The sequence below is a fragment of the Heloderma suspectum genome, chromosome 5 (assembly GCF_057233095.1).
Source record: "Heloderma suspectum isolate Gila_16-S chromosome 5, 16-S_ref, whole genome shotgun sequence".
In the NCBI taxonomy this organism is placed as follows: domain Eukaryota; kingdom Metazoa; phylum Chordata; class Lepidosauria; order Squamata; family Helodermatidae; genus Heloderma; species Heloderma suspectum.
In genome coordinates, this window is record NC_139462.1 from 116,362,690 (window position 1) to 116,383,741 (window position 21,052).

General features: G+C 44.7%; 1 long non-coding RNA gene across 1 annotated transcript in view; it reads left to right on the forward strand.

Moving 5' to 3' along the window:
• Positions 1 to 416: 416 nt before the first annotated feature.
• LOC146344295 (uncharacterized) overlaps positions 417 to 21,052 on the forward strand; it is a 53,929-nt gene continuing 33,293 nt past the window's right edge. Inside the window, exon 1 of the long non-coding RNA XR_014792605.1 lies at positions 417 to 510. This is a non-coding gene — a long non-coding RNA (uncharacterized LOC146344295). The remainder of the gene's footprint in view (positions 511 to 21,052) is intronic.

Here is a 21,052-nt window from a genome sequence, read left to right on the forward strand (position 1 = left end):
TGCTACTGACCTCTGGGCTCCTGCCTGACTGCTTTTTGGACTGCACTTCTGCTTGACTACTCTGCTGTGTTTGGACCTTGGCTGTGCCTCAGACCTTTCTTCTGGAAACCATATACTTGCCTGGCAATGCTGTGCTTTGACCATTGCCTGAATCTTGATGAGTCCTGCCTTAGCCTGATTCCATACTGAACTGAAACCTTTGAGCTTGTCTATTTGCCTGCTGAATTGATGTGCCTATTGGATTTATCCCTGCACTTGTCTACCATGGAGTCTGACCCAGCTAGAGCAGGGCATAGTGTGTTGGCTCTTCCTGTAATGTATGTAAAAGTAGTGTAGTTCATTCACTGCCACCAGATGGCAGTGGTAGTGCATTTGCCTACTGGGAGTAAGTTCTTTGTTAGCTCACCCTGCAAGCTGGTGTGTGTGTGCCTTCTTTATCCTGATCAGCAATAGTGTTAGCAGAGGGATCCAGACTCACCAAGCAATAGAAATAATGGCTTCAAGTCCAAGGCAAGTACAACCCCTGAATTTTGATTCTGGAAATGTTGCAGAAAATTGGTCACAATGGAGGGAAATTATGGAGCTAGTGTTTGCAGGCCCTGAAGCAGACAAATGGTCTAAAGAGCAAGAGGTTGCACAGTTCCTGATATCCATAGGCCAGAAAGGAAGGGACATTTGTAGATCATGGACTGCAAGTGGCCAGTTATCCCCTGAGGATAGGAAAAAGCTGGAAGTATTATTTGCAAAGTTTGAGGCATATTATACTCCACGCAAAAATGTGTCTGTGCAGAGAAAACTCTTCTATGAAAGGCATCAAGGACAGGTGGGTAAGACAGCTATGCCTAATTGCAAGAGACTGCATTTCATGATGCAGATGATATGATTACAGGCAGAATCCTGATGGGATCAAACTCCAAAGAAATACAGGAGAAGTTATTACAGGAAGACAACTTAACTTTAGCAATTGCAGTAAAAACTGCAAGAGTTCATGAAATGGCAAGAGCACAGATGCAAATCTTGCAAAACAAACCAGGGGAAGTACACGCAGTTTGCAAAAAGGGTGCATTCAGCAACATTGCAAAATGCAAAAACCCTGTATAGAGACAGTGCACAAAAAAGCAAGATAGGAATATGTCAAAGGTGTGGGGAAAGCCACCTTGGTGCAACAGCATGTCCTGCACAGGGCAAAACATGCAATTATTGCAAAAAGAAAAATCATTTTGCAAAAGCTTAAAGCAAAAGACCCAAAACAAAGGAAGGTAAATCTGATAGAAGAAAGTGAGGACAATGCAATGACACCAAATTGCAAAGAGCAGCTTTCCCTAGCAACAATTTCTGACAAAGATAAAGAAGCAGATTAAGCTTATATAAATATAAACGTGGGCAGCTTGAGAAAAAAATTGTTGTTCAAAATGGACACTGGGGCACAAGTAAATTGCACACCATCACACCATTTTTGAAAATGTATGCAAAAGAGGGAAAGCTGGAAACAAAAGGGATTCCCCTTTCCTGCACTGACTGGATATGGGGGACATCCCCTACAATGTGAACACCAAGGCAATGTGCACAAGCTTGATTTCTACATAATTGACACTCCTGCACAACCAGTATTAGGATTTTCAGCTTGCCAAGAATTGGCAGTAATCAAAATAATGAAGCTGATCACACTAGAACAGGAACATTTAAACAAGCAAAAAATAATGGACTTCTTTGGAGATGTATTTACAGGACTAGGATGCTTACAGGAACATGCCAGATAAAGATAAAGCCTGACTCCATCCAGTCATTCATGTTCCCAGGAAAGTACCAATAGCACTTAGGAGCAGAATAGAAAGAGAACTGAAGTGCATGGAACAAATAGGAGTGATCAGGAAAGTGGAAGTTCCTACGCCATGGGTAAGCGCAATGGTAGCAACAGAAAAGAAAAACACAGAACAACCTAGAATATGCTTGCATCCTAGAGATCTCAACCAAGTGATCATGAGGGAACATTATCAGCTTCCTACATTGGATGACATCACATATGTTGTATGAGCGGAACACACTCCTACGTTCGTTGTCTAGCCGGACAATGGATCACACTAGACACAGGTAAGACTTCTGGATCAAAAGTGCTTTATTGTATGGCCAGCAAGGCACTGTGTCAGCAAAGGGGCAGAGAGCCCCAACTATTCAGTGGGGTAAAGTTTTATACAGAGAAATACGTCACATATAGGGAAGAACTCTAACCATGCTCTAGTAGCCGCATTAATTGGAGGCATTCACACAGTCTGTTATCTGGAAAAGGGGCTGAATGTTCCTTCCCTGGACAGGATGGACGCTTGCCAGCTACTGACACTCAGTTAATGCACGAAGTACAATGTTATCAGCTCATGGCCTGGGGAGGAACTTATCCTCCTTTACAATTCCCAGGGAAACTGCTGACAGGCTGTAATCTGCTTCTCAGAGACTGTGGTGCCAACGACAAGGGTGGGCTAGCATACAAACATGGAGGAACTCTGGTTCACACTAAACTCAAGCACAAGCATCTGTTGAACATCTTATGCAGATGTCAACATAACTCTTATAACTGTGTTGCTATTCTGGGGTACACACAACATATTAGGGGTGAGTTAAAGGATTCTTTCCACATATACAAGCTCTCTAAGGCAAAGCTCTTCAGTGTGCTAGATGTGCAGTCAGGATATTGGCAGCTAACATTGGATGAAGAAAGCAGGTACCTGACTACTTTCAATTCACCGTTTGGAAGATGTAGATTCAAAAGGGTACCATTTGGTATCTCTTCTGCTCAAGAAATCTTCATGAGAAAAGCCCATGAAGTCTTGGAAGGACTACAAGGATGCGAGGTCATCACAGATGACATCCTGATCCATGGAGCCACACATGCGCAAACCTCATAGCGCTGCTAGAAAGATGCAGAGAGAGGAACCTAAAACTGAATCCACATAAGATGCAAATTGGAGTGGATAGTGTGGCATATTATGGACATATTCTGACCAAAGATGGTTTGAAACCAGACCCTGAGAAGGTTGCAGCAGTGCAGCAACTGAAAAGCCCTCACAATAAAGCTGAACTGGAAACAGTGATGGGCATGTTTAACTACTTGGGCATGTTTAACTACTTGGCCAAGTTCTCACCAAGACTAGCAGAAGTATCACCTACTATGTAAGTACTGTTTGGCACTGTGCTATGTAAGAAAAGAGCCAGAAATGTACTATATTGGTCTGAGATGTGTTCACAAATAGAGGGCATGATTGCAAAGTGCTCAACCTGTCTGGAATATCAGAGATCCAACACAGGTGAACTAGTGATAACCAATGAGCTTCCGGAAAGACCATGGCAAAAATTAGTAACCAATTTGATCACATTTGAACAGAAAAACTATCTAATTGTGGTTGACTATTATAGCAGATATCCAGAAATTGTACAGTTAAAAGACACAACAGCAGCCACAGTCATAAACCACATGAAGGCCATAATGGCACAGCATGGCATATGTGAGGAAATCGTTTCAGATAATGGTCCTCAATACAGCTCAGCTGAATTTGCAACATTTGCTAAAGAATGAGGATTCAAACATACATGAACCAGCCCGTATTTTCCACAAGCAAATGGACTAGCTGAAAAATATGTGCAAGTCATGAAAAATATGCTTAAAAAGACACAACAGAACAACAAAGACATATATCTGAGCTTGCTAAACTACAGGAATACTCCTATTGTAGGAGAAACATCACCAGCACAACTACTGATGAGTAGAAGACTCAGATCACAACTACCTACAAGACTCAGTCAACTAAATGCCAGAACACAAAGAACTGAGTATATCAGAAACAAAGCAAACCAAGAGAAAATCAAACAAAAGGCATACTATGATAGAAATAAGAGACACCTTAAACCATTACAAAAGGGACAACGTGTAAGGATGCAACAAAGTGAAGGACACTGGATACCTATAACAGTAACAGGCAAAGTAGAAACACCTAGATCGTGTATAGTAAGGATGGAGAATGGAAAAGGATATAGACAAAACAGAAATAATCTATGCTGGACAAAAAAGAGCACACACGATGAAGATACAGCAGATCAAAGCAACCAGGAAGCTACAGAGCAGTTGTCAAAAACAGAAACAGATCAGAAGTCAAATTCACAAGAGAAGACAGAGGAATTGGAACTGAACCCAAGAGATGACAACAAAAGCAAAGAGGACACTAACACAGTAAAAGCAGAACACCAAGCAAGTTATTCCAGATATGGCAGGAAACGGAAACCAAAAATCTGGGAGGATTACATAGCCAACTAAGTTTAAGAGGGGAGGGAATGTAGTGTATGTAAAAGTAGCGCAGTTTATTTACTTCCATCAGATGGCAGTGATAGCGCCTGTATATATATATTTGCCTACTAGAAGGAGTACAATTCATTGTTAGCGCACCCTGCAAGCTGGTGTGTGTGTCTTCTTTACCCTGATCAGCACAAAATATAACACTTCCCACAAAGCCTGGGACTTCTATCATTACCCAAATGATACAGGAAGGAGCTGTACTGCATTGGCTTTAATCATTGGAGGTAATGCTGTGAAGGAATATAATACTTGTTTAATTTATCTTAATGACAGCCCTATAATATGGGGGAGGGGGGGAGGAGGTAGTTTTACCAAAAAGCTCTCTCTAATAGAAAAGCAATAAGGATGAATGTCCTATTATTCCACATGGATCCTTAAGGGTGCAATCCTATGCATGTTTAGACAGAAAAAAGTCCTACAACTCCCAGCATCCTCCAGCCAGCATTTGTTTTTCTGTTAACAAATTCCCCTGTCTGTTTAGATCACTCATAGAATAGAATAGTACAGAATAGTAGGGTTGGAAGGGGCCTACAAGGCCATCTGTTTATTTAAATCACAGCACTTGGATTTTCCAGCAAATGGGTGGTGTATTTTTTTTCAAATTAAAACCTCCTTCAGTAATATGAATATCAGTGAGAGTTTTTCAAAACAAATTATTGAAAGAGATCTTCGGATTCCTTTGCTGTATCAATCCAGCTCTACCTATGATAAAAGGTAACTTTACCTTCTTGTTAATACGTTCTGTCTGACATATTAAAAATTACCCTGGCTACTTCAATAGATATTTGAATTTGTGCACTGAAGGGTAGGCTGATGAGAAAGAGCACCATTTCCTTTTAAGAAGTCTTCAGACTATTAACAAGCTGAAAAAGGATGATATTGATGCCAAGCTGCTAATTTTTTATTTTTATGGAACTATAATGCCCTAAGGAATGCTATAAATTTATAGTGACGATTCCAAGTGCAGACATTTGCATTTAAACCGTAATAATATTGAGCTCTATCTTTTTTTTTTTCCTGAGAGGCCCAAATTCAGGAAACAGTAGAGGAAAGGATTTGAGTCTTATTATTCCAGGAAGTTACCACATATGCTAAAATGTTTATTGGATTTGTTTTGTTTGACCACCCGAATCTAGGTCTGGACTCGGGTAGGTGGGATGCCAAGTCTTTGTTTCATTTTACATTTTTGTTTAAAAATGATCTTCATCGGGCACTCTTGGGTTTGAATGTACACCACCTTGGGCAGTGCTGGTGGTTATGGTGAGAAGGGTGCCATGAATATTTCTGGTTTTCTGCACTCAGAAGTGAAAACTCAGTTTTAGCTGTTGCTCCAGGTAAGTGTCCCGAAACAGCCAATAGGTCTGCAAGCGTATTCAATCAGCAAAAAAAATAAAAAAAATAATTCTGGGCTGAACATTCTTAAAAGAAACATTTTGGCCCAAATTGGAGGATGGCATTTGATGGCAAAGGAGGAGGCAAACTATCTTCCATCTTTCAGTTTGTGGAGGAATATGCTGCCTTTGCTGGGTGACCAGTCAGATGGGCGATTAATAAATTTAATAAATAAATAAATAAATTTGGGTGGTGGCCACTGTTTTCTGAAATATCATTCTGAGTGGCATTGGGGGGAGGGGATGCTAGCCGCCAATGAGGCTGCCATTTCCTCCCAAAATATTGTTAAGAATAACACTAAGGGCAGCTCTTTTGTTGTTGTTCAGTCGTTCAGTCGCGTCCGACTCTTCGTGACCCCATGGACCATAGCACTCCAGGCCTTCCTGTCCTGTGCTCTCTCCCGGAGTGTGCTCAAGTTCATATTCATTGGATCGGTGATGCTATCTAGCTATCTCATCCTCTGTCGTCCCCATCTCCTTTTGCCTTCAGTCTTTCCCAGCATCAGGGTCTTTTCCAGAGAGTTTTCTCTTCGCATTAGGTGGCCAAAATATTGGAGCTTCAGCTTCAGTATCTGTGCTTCCAATGAGCACTCAGGGTTTATTTCCTCTAGGATTGACTGATTTGACCTCCTTGCAGTCCAGGGAACTCGTAAGAGTCTTCTCCAGCACCACAGTTCGAAAGCATCAATTCTTCGGCGCACAGCCTTCCTTATAGTCCAGCTCTCACAGCCATACATTACTACTGGGAAAACCATAGCTTTGATTAGACGGACCTTTGTCGGCAAGGTGATGTCTCTACTTCTTACTATGCCGTCTAGGTTTGCCATAGCTTTCCTCCCAAGGAGCAAGCGTCTTTTAATTTCATGGCTACAGTCACCGTCTGTGGTGATCTTGGAGCCCAAGAAAGTAAAATCTGTCACTGCTTCCATTTCTTCCCCTTCTATATGCCAGGAAGTGATGGGGCCAGATGCCATGATCTTAGTTTTTTTAATGTTGAGTTTCAAACCAGCTTTTGCACTCTCCTCTTTCACCCTCAACAAGAGGCTCTTTAGATCCTCTTCGCTTTCTGCCATTAGGGTGGTATCGTCTGCATATCGGAGGTTGTTGATAATTCTCCCAGCAATCTTAATTCTGACCTGTGATTCATCCAACCCAGCGTTTCCCATGATGTACTCTGCATATAAGTTAAATAAGCAGGGTGACAATATGCAGCCTTGTCGTACTCCTTTCCCAATTTTGAACCACTCGGTTGTTCCATGTCTGGTTCTTACTGTTGCTTCTTGACCCTCGTACAGGTTTCTCAGGAGACAGGTAAGGTGGTCTGGTACTCCCATCACTTTAAGAATTTGCCACATTTTGTTGTGATCCACACAATCAAAGGCTTTAGCGTAGTCAATGAAGCAGAAATAGACGTTTTTCTGGAATTCTCTTGCTTTCTCCATGTTCCAGCGAATGTTGGCGATTTGATCTCTAGTTCCTCGGCCTCTTCGAAACCCAGCTTGTACTTCCGGTAGTTCTCGATTCGCATACTGCTGAAGCCTAGCTTGTAGGATTTTGAGCATAACCTTGCTGGCATGTGAAATGAGCGCAATTGTGCGGTAGTTTGAACACTCTTTGGCGTTGCCCTTCTTTGGAAATGGAATGTGAACTGACCTTTTCCAGTCTTGCGGCCATTGTTGAGTGTTCCAAATTTGTTGGCATATTGAATGCAGCACTTTAACAGCATCATCTTTTAGGATTTTAAATAGCTCAGCTGGAATACTGTCATCTCCGCTAGCTTTGTTGTTACTAATGCTTCTTAAGGCCCACTTGACTTCACTCTCTAGGATGTCCGGCTCAAGTTCAGTGACCGCACCATCATGGCTATCAGGGACATTAAGATCTTTTCTGTATAGTTCTTCTGTGTATTCTTGCCACCTCTTCTTTATCTCATCTGCTTCTGTTAGGTCCCTGCCTTCTTTGTCCTTTATCATGCCCGTCTTTGCACAAAACGTTCCCTTGAGATCTCCAATTTTCTTGAAGAGATCTCTAGTCTTTCCCATTCTGTTGTTTTCCTCGATTTCTTTGCATTGTTAATTTAAGAAGGCCTTCTTGTCTCTCCTTGCTATTCTCTGGAACTCTGCATTCAGTTGGACATATCTTCCCCTTTCTCCCTTGCTTTTCACTTCCCTTCTTTCGTGAGCTACTTGTAAAGCCTCATCAGACAGCCACTTGGCTTTCTTGCATTTCTTTTTCTTTGGGATGGATTTCGCTGCTGCCTCCTGAACAATGTTATGGACCTCCGCCCATAGTTCCTCAGGCACTCTGTCTATCAGGTCTAATCCCTGAAATCTATTCCTCACCTCCACTGTATATTCATCAGGGATATGATTGAGGTCATACCAGAATGGTTTAGTGGTTTTCCCTACGTTCTTCAATTTAAGCTGAAATTTTGCAACAAGAAGCTCATGATCTGAGCCACAGTCAGCTCCAGGTCTTGTTTTTACTGACTGTATAGAGCTTCTCCATCTTTGGCTGCAAAGGACATAATCAATCTGATTTCGATATTGACCATCTGGTGATGTCCATGTGTAGAGTCGCCTCTTGTGCTGTTGGAAATGAGTGTTTGCTATGATCAGCGTGTTCTCTTGGCAAAACTCTATTAGCTTTTGTCCTGCTTCATTTTGTACACCAAGGCCATGCCTGCCTGTTATCCCGGTGATTTCTTGACTTCCTACTTTAGCATTCCAATCCCTTATGATGAAGAGGACATCTTTTTTTGGTGTTAGTTCTAGAAGGTGTTGTAGGTCTTCATAGAACGATCAACCTCAGCTTCTTCGGCATCAGTGGTTGGGGCATGGACTTGAATTACTGTGATGTTGAATGGTTTGCCTTGGATTCGTACTGAGATCATTCTATCGTTTTTAAGATTGTACCCCAGTACTGCTTTTCCCACCCTTTTGTTGACTATGAGTGCTACTCCATTTCTTCTAAGGGATTCTTGCCCACAGTAGTAGATATGATGGTCACCTGAATTAAATTCGCCCATGCCTGTCCATTTTAGTTCGCTGATTCCCAAGATGTCAATGTTCAATCTTGCCATCTCATGTTTGACCACCTCTAGCTTACCTTGATTCATTGATCTGACATTCCAGGTTCCTAAACAATATTGTTCTTTACAGCATCGGATTTTCTTTTCACCACCAGACACATCCACAGCTGAGTGTCCTTTCGGCTTTGGCCCAGCCGCTTCACTCTTTCTGGCGCTACTTGGAAATTCCCTCTGCTCTTCCCCAGTAGTATATTGGACACCTTCCGACCTGAGGGGCTCATCTTCCGGCGTCATATCTTTTAGCCTTGTGATACGTTCCATGGGGTTTTCTTGGCAAGAATACTGGAGTGGGTTGCCATTTCCTTCTCCAGTGGACCACATTTTGTCAGAACTCTCTGCCATGACCTGTCCGTCTTGGGTGGCCCTGCACGGCATAGCTTATGGCTTCACTGAGTTACGCAAGCCCCTTCGCCACAACAAGGCAGCGATCCATTAAGGGGAAGGGCAGCTCTACACCAGCCTAAAATCCTGCATTTAAAACGGGCCTTTCTGCTTCTGTTTTAAATGCAGGATTGCAACGACTCCCTTTACATGCTCTTCCTTTCTCCTCTCCTTCTCCCCATATCTGAGTCTTCCATGATCTTTCATTGATCTCGCTCCTCTTCTTGCCGCTTTTACTCTTTTAACTTAGGAAACTGAAGTGGAACACAATGGGGTAATTTGATAGCTCATTATCTGCCATCCATTTAAAAATGGAACAAAGGGCATTCAGTGCAGGAGACGCCCTTGAGGTTTATGGCATCATGTAAAGAGCCTGCAAACTTCCATAAAGGAACAATCTAAATCGCAGGATAAAAGCTCTGTGTGAAGAAAGCCTAAATCATGAAATGCTTAAATGGGCAGTATAGGAAAAGAAAAATGGTAGCTGCGAGGCTGAGATGCTGGGAAGGCACCAATGCCCTCAAAACTCACCCCACCCTCTGACAATAGCCAAAATATCACACAAACACTCTTTCACAGCAGCCGTATGGGGCCTTGAAAGGGGAGGTATTTTCCCTCAGCCTTACAAAAAAAACAAGCGACAGCAGTTTAATTGCTTTTGAATGAGGATTGTGCGGGTGTCTTGTTCCCTCAGCTACCACTTTCCCCTTGGATTTCAGGATTGCTGGCTTCAGGAGGACTCACACTAGGAACTCTTTAGGAGCTGAGGACAAGTTTTGCTCCCTGAGCCATTGCTTTTACCTTTTGAATGGAAAACATGATGCACAATTAAGCCTATTGCAGATAGTACTAGACACACAGTAAGATGAGCAACATTGATTCGGACCTCTGTCATATTGCTGTTTGTGCAGGATTGACAGCCGCACAGAGAAATAGCTGGAATCCCATTGCTCACTGCTGCTGGTCTTGCTGTAGGCCTTGCTTGTCTGCATTGCACAGGAAGTGGGAATATTCTTGATTCTTCAGCTGTTGGAGGCCTGCCTGTCTCAATAACCAAGAGATACGCGTGGACAGTAATGAGTAATGTACTGCAGTTGCAACACATAAGCCTTTCGTATATTCATCTGAACACGCATACATGAGCAAACAGGATCATACCTCTTTGTGCATGTTGGCCCTGCCCCCAGCCTAACTCCATACATATGTCCAATAGAAGGTGTGGAAGAGCCCATGTGTGATTGGCAACCATCTCATTGATAAGTTTCTTGATCAGACAGACTGAGCCTACAGGCATATAGTTTCTATGTACGCAGGCTTTTTCACCTGTGTTTAGAGGAAGTTGTCAAGCGGGAACAATCTTGTTCCCTTCTCTGTCATGTTCAGATGGACATGTGGAAAGTGATACAGTCTTTGGACTTAGATGTTTAGTTAGTAGGTGTTTGTGACCAAGTGACCGAGAGAGAGAGAGAATGCTACCACTAGATGCTTTTCCACTGCACTTATCTCAGCCTACCTCCCCCCTCTTGTAACGTCTGAGACAATGGTTGAGTTCAGTTGTAATGCTAAACTGTGATTCAGTGCTACATGAATGAGACTAGGCCTTGTACGCTCCCCCATCTTCTGAGGTGCTTCTAGCCTTCTCCTTATGGCTGTGCTGGAGGAGGAAAGGGGAGAGAGAAGCAGGCTCATTCGTGTAACACTAAGGTATGTTACACGATGTAAAACTTTGGTGTTACATCTGAACCAGGCCAATACCTACTCCTCTCCTGTAGAGAGTTGCAGTAAAACTCTCTGTGAAGTGATAGGGTAGCTCAGTGTGTTCAGGCTCTGTTCCTGCATGGCAAAAGGGCTTGTGGGTGTTTAGCCTGCAGTAACAGTGGTTGGAGGGAAGTTCCTGACATTCGCATACAGGGAGATTACCTGCATTTGGAAATTCAGGGCCGTGAGGACCTCCTGGGTTTACACCAGGGGTGAGCAACTCGTGGCTCTCCAGATGTTGTTGGACTGCAACTGCCATCAGTCCTAGGGTGTCCCTACACGTGGGTTTTGTTGTGCATCATTCCTCAAGCACAGGATTTTCTGGGTACTTTACATGGCATCATTGTCTTTCAGTGGTTTTCCCGCACTTTCCCCCTGCTTATCCTGTGCTATTTCAGAACAGGGAAAATGCAGTATTTTCTCTGGTTGTGCCATGAAAGTGCCAGCACCAGCCCATGTACTTGTACCAAGGTGAAATGAGCCTCTGTGTGTGGGCGGTTGCGGAGGGTATAGTTATGAAGATGACAGCAGCGATGACAATGCGGTGGGAGTGTCACCCTGCCATGCCTGCGCCTCCTTGTCATTCGGTATTGTTTGCTGTCACAGCACAATGCAGTGGAAGTCCATAAGAGCGGCATGCCGCCATGCTATGATCACGAAACAGCGAAGCTCAGTGCAACACAGAATGGCCAGCATGGCAGCATTTCAACAGTCTGCCAGGCTACTGAAAGCCATGTCTCGGGGAGGGGGTGGTTCAGTGGGGTTGCCATCCATCTGTATTGTGTGGCTGTGTCGATCACAACCCACCTGCCAGTAATCTGTGAGAGGAGGGAAAGGGGCAGGTACCACAGAGAAAATTGTGCGATGCTCCCACCACGTATAAGGGTTTGTCGCGCAAGAGTAGCTATGTTTATGAGAGGCTCCCCCCACCCCAAAAAGATAGTAAGTGGAATGTAGCGAGATAAAAACAACCAGCGCATAGAGCCTGTGCTTGAACAGGAATTAGAAACAGCAGTACGTACAGTGGTGAGATAAACTGGTCGTGTGGAGAAGCCCCTAGTCATCACATCAAATGGAAACAGATGATGATAGTTGCAGTCCGACAACACTTGAAGGGCCACCAATTGCGCACCCCATGTCTACACAGTACATACTTTCCATTATAGGAAAAAGCGCCACTGACTGTTGAGGGAGAAAGAATTGGTAAGCCAATATAGTTTAGCCCAGCCTTCCCCAACCTGGTGCTCTCCAGATGTTTTAGACTTCAGTTTCCATCAGCCATAGCCAGCATGACCAATCATCAGTAATGCTGGGAGTTGTAGTTCAAAATGTCTGGAAGGCACCAGGTGTGGGCTGGTTTAGCCCATAAATAGCGGACAGTATTCAGGGATGGGGAGAGATGGTGCCCATTTTCAGTCCCTTGGTGGCCAAGGTGCCAACAGCAGTGCTACGAAGGTGTAACGTTATGCCAGTGTAACTTTGGAGATACGCTAACATAGGTTTCCTGGTGGTGGTGTTATCTCCCAGATATGCTCATGAAGGGGGAATGCGAACAATCATAAAGTGATCCAGCCATCATACTTTGAGCATAAGATTGCACCGTATATTGCTGTATTTAAATTGCCTGCTAGATTTGATGATTTCTAATGATCAGAACTCATATGTGTGCTGATTCTGAACAGATTACATTATCATTCTGTCCAGAGTTAGAGAGGAAATGAGTAATCTCAGGGACAACATAGATTTTTCCATGAAACAAATAGTTTGATTCCCTGCTGTTATCTGCAAGATTCAGTTCAGCCTCAGCTGCTGGAATGTTCCTTGCATTACCGGGCTATAATATGGGAATCAATCTTGCACTACAAGGAAGCCAAGCTAGCAACTATTTCCCATTTATGATTTCTGTACAATCATATCTTGAAATTAACACAGCCACTGAAAGTCCTTTCCCCCCCATTTCTGCAGTAAATTTGTAAAATTTGTGTCTGAGGAGAAATTGCATCTTGAGAGTGACATTCAGAATCCATAATGTAAAGCTCCTCACCTCTCACTTTACGGCAACATGTACCTGAAACTCAAGAAAACCTTGAAGGACAGATCCAGGAGTATTTTAGATGTATAGAGAGTCAGCGTGGTGTAGTAATGAGTGTTGGACTGGGAGCCAGGAGATCCGGGTTCTAGTTCCCACTTGGCCATGGAAGCTCACTGGGTGACTTTGGGCCAGTCACAGACTCTCAGCCCAACCTACCTCACAGGGTTCTTGTTGTGAAGATAAAATGGAAAGGAGAAGGAGGATAATGTAAGCTGCCTTGGGTTCCTTGCAAGAGGAAAAAAGGCGGGATATAAATGCAATAAATTAATAAAGTATTGTTACAGAAGCTGGGAGACTATCCTTGGTTAGGCTGATAGCTTGCTTATCTTCAACAATGATCTGTCAGTATTTCATCATTGAAAGTTAATGACAGGAGACATTCTTCTGATAGCTGGAAATCTTTCTCCAGCTTTGGAATGCATTACCCATGAGAGTTTGGTGCACGAGTGGGAGGGGGCACAGAAACAATTTGAATTTTAGAAAGAAAGAGAGGCAGAGTGAACTGTGACTTAGCTGGAGCTGAAGAGTTCTTGGGGTCTATTGGCTCTCTTTGAGGACTGGATGCAGGATTAGCAATTGTCCTGTCTACTGTTCATTTTCAATATGCTGTGCTTGATATTTGTAAATAAAGCAACTCTTAAAAATATACCATAAATCTCCAGTTCTGTCCCATCCAGAGGAAACTAAACCCTGTAGTGTTCTCTCCTCCTCTTGGAGACCTCAGGAACATATAACAATGAAATGAGACTAGCAAAATTTAAACAAAACACAGTTCTAAACCCCAAACTCACAACTGGATGAGAGGAACATGGCACAAAAATATTAAACGATTTCAACAAAATAGTAGACCTGACAAAGGCAGCTGATATAAGTGGTCTATCATATGCCATTAAAAGCTTGGGAGTAGAGGATAGTGCCAGTGTTGGTGGCAAGGAGATCATTCCATAATCAGGGGGCCACCACTGAGAAGGCCCTCTCCTTTGTTGCCACCTTCCAAGCCTCCCTTGGAGGAGGCACTTGGAGGAACGCCTCTGATGTTGATCATAGTGTCTGGATAGTTTCATATTGGGAGAGGCACTTCATCAGGTATTGCAGTCTTGAGCCAGGTTAGACTTTATAGGTTAAGACCAGCACCTTAAATCACTCTCGGAAACATACAGGCAGCCAATGCAAGTGGGCCAGAATTGATGTTATATGCGCAGACTTTCTGGTCCCAGTTATTAATCTGGCTGCCGCATTTTGCCCAAGCTGCAGCTTCTAAACAGTGGGATGGCGGAGAATTTCTCCCCGAAACTTCGGGGGGCCGAGCACCAACGTGTTCGGCCCACCAAACAAGTTTCGGGGAGAAATCCTCCGCCCCCCCGCCCCCCCCCGGGATGGGACTTACCTTTTGCGAATGTCCCTCCCAGTGGCTGGTCCGGCCGGCGGTCCGGCGGGTTTTCGAGCGAGGCGGGAGCGGCAGCTGGTCTTTCGACTGGCTGCCGCCGCCGCCATTGTAATGAAAGAAAAAAAAAAACTTCCCCTGATAGGCTACGTGACGATTCACGTAGCCTATCACGGCTAGATCTGCAAAGTCAGCCATAAAAAAAAAAAAGCGCGTACGCGAATGGCGGCCCCCATAGGGAGCCGCCATTCCCGTTCCTTATTTGGTGGCTGTAGTCTACGTAAATGTTTACATAGACTACGGCGAAAATAAGGGCAACGCTATTTGCGTTGCCCTTATTTTCGCCGTAGTCTACGTAAACATTTACGTAGACTACAGCCACCAAATAAGGAACGGGAATGGCGACTCCCTATGGGGGCCGCCATTCGCGTACGCGCTTTTTTTTTTTTTAAAGTCACCCGTGATAGGCTACGTGACGATTCACGTAGCCTATCACGGCTGACTTTGCAGATCTAGCCGGGATAGGCTATGTGAATCGTCACGTAGCCTATCAGGGGAAGTTTTTTTTTTTTTACTTTCGCGTTCGCGGCCGGGTGAGGCGAGGCGCCTCCTCCCCGGCCTGAATTTCAGCCGGGCGAGGCGGGAAGCCTCCCCCCCGGCCTGAATTTCGGCCAGGCGAGGCGGGAAGCCTCCCCCCCTGGCCTGAACTTTGCGGGGGGAGCAGCGAAGCGCTCCCCCCCACCGCGAACAGCCTTCAACGACAGGTAAGTGACTTTCGTCCACCCCTAATTTACAGTCTTCAAGGACAGTACCACATAGTGTGCATTGCAGAAATCTAACTTGGAGGTTACCAAAGCATAGATTACTGAAGCCAGGTTATCCCTGTCCAGATAGGGGCATAGCTGGGCCACCAGCCAAAGCTGGTAGAAGGTACTCCATGCCACTAAGGCCACCTGAGCCTCAAGTGACAGAGATAGCTCCAGGTCAACTGCCAGTCTACAAACCCTACAAGGGAGTACAACCCATCCAGAACAGGTAGATCACCCTCCATCCAGGCAGAAGAACCACCTACTAGCAGCATCTCAATCTTGTCTGGATTGACCCTCATCTAGTCCATCATTGCAGCTAGGCACTAATTTAGCACATCCACAGCCTCATCTGATGAAGATTAAAAGGAGAAATAGACGTATGTGTCATCACCGTACTGATGGCACTGCACTCCAAAACTCCAGATGACCCCCTCAGTGGTTTCATGTAGATATTAAATAGCATGGAGGACAAAACCGACCCCTGAGAAACCCTATGCTGGAGACTCCATGGAATCCAGCAAAATTCCCCAAGCACCACCTTCTGGAGCTGGCCATCCAAGTAGGGGCGGAACCACTGCAATGCAGTACCCCCACTCCCAGCTCAGACAGCTGCCCCAGAAGGATACCCTGGTCGATGGTATTGAAAGCCTGAGAGAGATCCAGGAGAGTCAACAAGCTCACAACCCCCTTGCCCCAACATACAGTTAGGGCCAGAAGTATTGGAACAAGGATAACTGTTTTGGCAGTTAGCCTCTGTACACCACCACATTGAAGTTGAAAGGAAACACCCCCAGATGGGAGCGAAGTCAGGACTTCCAGCTGTAATTCAAGGGGTGTGACAAAAGTGGGGTACTAACCATTCAGGAAGGACAGCCAGCGGCATGTACACACCCCCATCGTTGGTGGCTCATAAGTAATGGAACGAATGGCTGACAAGCAGCTGCATGGCCAGGTGTGGCCTGTTTCCTGGGTACCCCATGATCAATCAAGCAGATAAAAGGCCTGGAGGTGGTTCTGAGTGTTACATTTACATTTGGTAGCTGGAACTCCCAACATGAGGTCCAAAGAGGTGTCCATGCAAGTGAAGGAGGCCATCATTAGGCTGAGGAAACAAAATAAGCCCATCAGAGAGATAGCAAAAACAGTAGGAGTGGCCAGCACAACAGTTTGGAACATCCTGAAAAAGAAGTACTTAACTGGCAAGCTCAGCAACAGCAAAAGGCCTTGAAGACCACGGAAGACAACTACAGTGGATGACCGCAGAATTCTGCTCATGGGGAAGAGGAACCCTTTCACAACATCTAGCCAGGTCAAGAACGCTCTTGAGGTAGGCATGTCATTGTCAACATCTACAGTAAGAGATGGCTTTATAAATGTAAATACAGAGGCTTCACAACAAGGTGCAAACCACTGGTAACGCTCAAGAACAGACAGGCCAGATTAGCCTTTGCCAGCAAGCACCTAAAAAAGCCTGCCCAGTTCTGGAATAAGATTCTTTAGACTAATGAAACCAGATTAACTTGTACCAGAATGATGGGAAGAGAAAAGTATGGAGAAGGAAAGGAACAGCTCATGATCCAAAGCATACCACATCTTCTGTCAAACATGGTGGAGGCGGTGTTATGGCATGGGCATGTATGGCTGCCAATGGAACTGGGTCACTGGTGTTTACTGATGACCTGACTGCTGATCAAAGCAGCAGGATGAATTCTGAAGTGTATAAGGCTATACTTTCTGCTCAGATTCGGCCGAATGCTGCCAAACTGATAGGACGCCGCTTCATATTGCAGATGGCTAATGTGCCAAAACATACAGCAAAAGCTACCCAAGAGTTTCTCAAGGCAAAGAAGTGGGATGTTCTTCCATGGCCAAGTCAGTCACCTGATCTCAACCCAATAGAGCATGCTTTTCACTTACTGAAGACAAGACTGAAAGCAGAAAGACACGCAAACAAGCAGCAGCTGAAGGAAGCTGCAGTAAAGGCCTGGCAAAGCATTTTGAGGGAGCAAACTCAGCATTGGGTCATGTCCATGGGTTCCAGACTTCAGGCAGTCATTGACTGCAAAGGATTTTCAGCCAGATATTAAAGGCGATCCTTAAGTTTGAAATGATGTTGGTTTGTTCCATTACTTAAGAGCCACCAACAATGGGTGTGTGTGCATGCCACTGGCTGTCCTTCTTGAATGGTTAGTGCCCCACTTTTGTCACACCCCTTGAATTACAGCTGGAAGTCCTGACTTCACTCCCATCTGGGTGTGTTTCCTTTCAACTTCAATGTGGTGGTGTACAGAAGCCAACTGCCAAAACAGTTATCCTTGTTCCACTATTTCTGGCCCTGACTGTAGGTCATCATACAGAGCAACCAAGGCTGTTTCCATGCCAAAACCAGGCCTGAACCCTGACTGAATCGATCCCGGCTTAATGTCATGATGTAATGATGTAATATTATTCCAATGGGGCACTGTGACAGGAAAATGGTGGCCACTGACAGGTGGCTACTGAAAGGAGTTCTGCTACTTCTAGTGGCACCAAAAGTTAAAGAAAGAATTGCTGCCTCCACAACACAGTAACTCTCCAAAACTTGCAAATAATTTTGGCCCCAGTTTCCATTCCTGAATTTCCTGTCCCCACCCCACACACATATGTCCAAGTACTTTTACCTCAGCTTTATTTATATCCAGCCTCTCAACCTTCATTCCTGAGGCAGCTTACAATTTTTTTAAAAAAATCAACACAAGAAATAAAAGCAATAAAACTAAGACAGCAGTAAAACCATAATGGCTGTAAAAGCAATTAAAAAAGGCAAAAGCAGTGGTAGCAACTTTCCCCAATCCCATAAAAACAATAAAAATGGAACAGCAGCAGCATAAAAGTTTAAAATGTGTTGTAGCCAAATATTTAAAAGATTCTAGACTATATTAAAAGCGTGAATAAATAAGCAGCTTTCTTACGTGTGTCTAAAGTCCATCAAGAAAGGTGCTGAGCGAATGGGCAGGGGGAGGGAGGTCCATAGTGATGGTCTTTTGTTACCACCAGTTTCTTTACTGTAGGACTTCATCGCTATAAGATCCTTGCTCAGAGTATCTACACCACTCCAGAGTATCCATACCAAGGTGGAGGCACTCTGAACAGCCACCAATGAAGACTTAATAGTTGGGCAAATCTGTACCGAAGTTGGTGATCCTTCAGGTACCCAAGTTCCTATCTCAACAGAGATTCCATGCTGTCTCTGGCTTCTGCTAAGAATGACACTGCTTCTTAGGAATTGCCTCAAACTGTTTATTTTAGTATAAAACACAATTGAGGGACAGAGCTTCGAATTACAACCATCCATGGTAACAAGGGGTTCTTCTTCCAGGCTGCCTCTTGGAGGCAGCTGGCCCTTCCTACAATGTTAATTCTTCATTCACCACAGTCCTATTGCATGCACTTTACCATCAACCCAAGCTGTTTAAGCTTTTTATAAGTCAATGCCAGCACCTTGAATTGTGCCTGGAAGTGAATTGGAACTGGCAAGATGTGTTCCCTGTTGCTACCAGTCGGAAATCTTGCTGCTGTGTTCTGAACCAATTTCAGTTTCTGAACAGTCTTCAAGACCAATCCCAGCAAAAGCACATTGCAATAATTGATTCTGGGTATTATCAGAGCGTGCATAACTGTGACTAGACCCCTTTTCCAAGAAAAGCAGTAACTGGTGTACTGGGAAAAGTTGAGGTAAAGGTCCATGAGACACAGAGGATACCTGAGCAACTATCTAGTGCTAGGCCTAACAGCACCCGTAAGCTGTGCAACTGATCCTTTAGCAGGAGTGCAACGCTATCCAGAACAAGCCAAATCCCTTCTTAGTCATCAACCGTGCCATCCAATAGCAGTTCTGTCTTATTTTGATTTAAGCTTCAGTTTATTGGCCTTCACCCATCCATTATCAGTTTCTGGCATCTGTTCAGAATATCTAAAGCCTTACCTGGAGCAGGTAGATAGGAGAAATAGATATGTGTGTCATCAGCATACTGATAGCACTTCACTCCATATCTCCAGATGACCTCACAAGTGCCATGGGCAGAGCAGCAGTTCCCCAGCATCACTTTATGGTACTGATTAGCCAAGTAGAAATGGAGCCCCCAATTCTCAATCTCGACAGATGATCCAGAATGATACAATCACTGATGGTATCAAAAAGCAGCTAACAAATTCAGGACAACTAACAGGGTCACACTTCCTGATCTCCATCCCAAGAGAGGGTGACCAAAGCAATTTTGATCCCAAATGCGTGTCAGAAACCAGATCGAAATTGGTTCAGATAATCATAGGAGAAAAATAATGTTTGTAGTAAGGGGATGCTGTTAAGCCCGGCCTGCAATTTCTTTCAGACTTAAGATAGTACTGGAGGATGTATTGCCAACTCGGGAGTTTAGTACCCTGCCTTGTTATCAAACACAATAGATGGCATGTATGTGGGAGCAATCCCTGCCCCAATGGGGTAGTTAAGAGAGAGGTGAGTGTTGCCGGGTTTGCAAGAGACTCAAAGGGGACAGTGACAGATGGCCTTGTTGCAGTGGCAATGGGGGAACCTAGATGCTATGGTTAGTTGTGTGCAAGAACATAACAGCCCTGCTGGATCAGACCAAGACCTATCTAGTCCAGCATCCTGTTTTCCATAGTGGCCAACCAGATGCCTTTGGGAAGCCTAGGACAGGAGGGCAGCAGCCCCCTGCCCAGCTACTGGAATTCAGAGGCATGCTTCCTCTGTTCAGGGTGATACTATTGACAACGGATTCCAAAGAGCTCCAAAAGGATCTCTCCAAAATGGGCAATGAATTGGCAGTTGCAGTTTGTAAATAGGGGAGCTTCCAGACAAAGGACTCCTAGTGCTACCTATCAAAAGGCATTATGCAGCTATTCTGCCAATTATCTCTTCTTAACCATTTTTTTCTGGCAATAAAAAATGACAGAAGTGGTGGGAAAGCAGGGGAGGGTTACAAACAGAAAATGGCATTGTTTGGACCCCCTGTAGAATTCCATGATTAAGGCAGGATGCTTACACGATAAAGGCCTCATCTGGAAGCACCCTAAGTGTGAAGGAAGGCACATTGAGGCAAACAATCCTAACCACATATAGACTGATGGGGTCTGGGCTGGCAGTGATTGACCAGGAAGGAGATTTTGGAAGTTGTTGTGGATAGCTCAATGAAAATGTTGAACCAGTATGTGACAACTATGAAAAAGTTTTATTTTCTATGTAACCCTCCCCTGCTTTCCCACCACTTCTGTCATTTTTTATTGCCAGAAAAAAATGGTTAAGAAGAGATAATTGGCAGAATAGCTGCATAATGCCTTTTGATAGGTAGCACTAGGAGTCCTTTGTCTGGAAGCTCCCCTATTTACAAACTGCAACTGCCAATTGAGTCTGTTTCCCGCCTCCCAGCTGAGCAGAGCAGAGCAGAGCAGAGCAAGCTGCTCCAGCTGGTCCAGGGACTACAGAAGCAGGCAAGCTCCCAGAGAGCGAGCGAACAGAGCGAGCGAACAGGGGGAGCAAACAGGAGTTGGCCAGGGGAGTTGCAGTGGTTGAAGAGACAAAGGAGACAAAGGAGACAGAGGCTAAGAGGTAAGTGGGTTGCAGGAAGCCCAGGGCGCTGCCCTTTATCCTTCTGACTGGCTGTGAGCTCACCAGGAGCTTCTGAGAGCTCCAACTGAATTGGAGGGGTGTGGCCTGAGTACTCCCAGCAGCTGACTGGGCGGGAAGCTTCAGTCTGTTTCCCGCCTCCCAGCTGAGCAGAGCAGAGCAGAGCAGAGCAAGCTGCTCC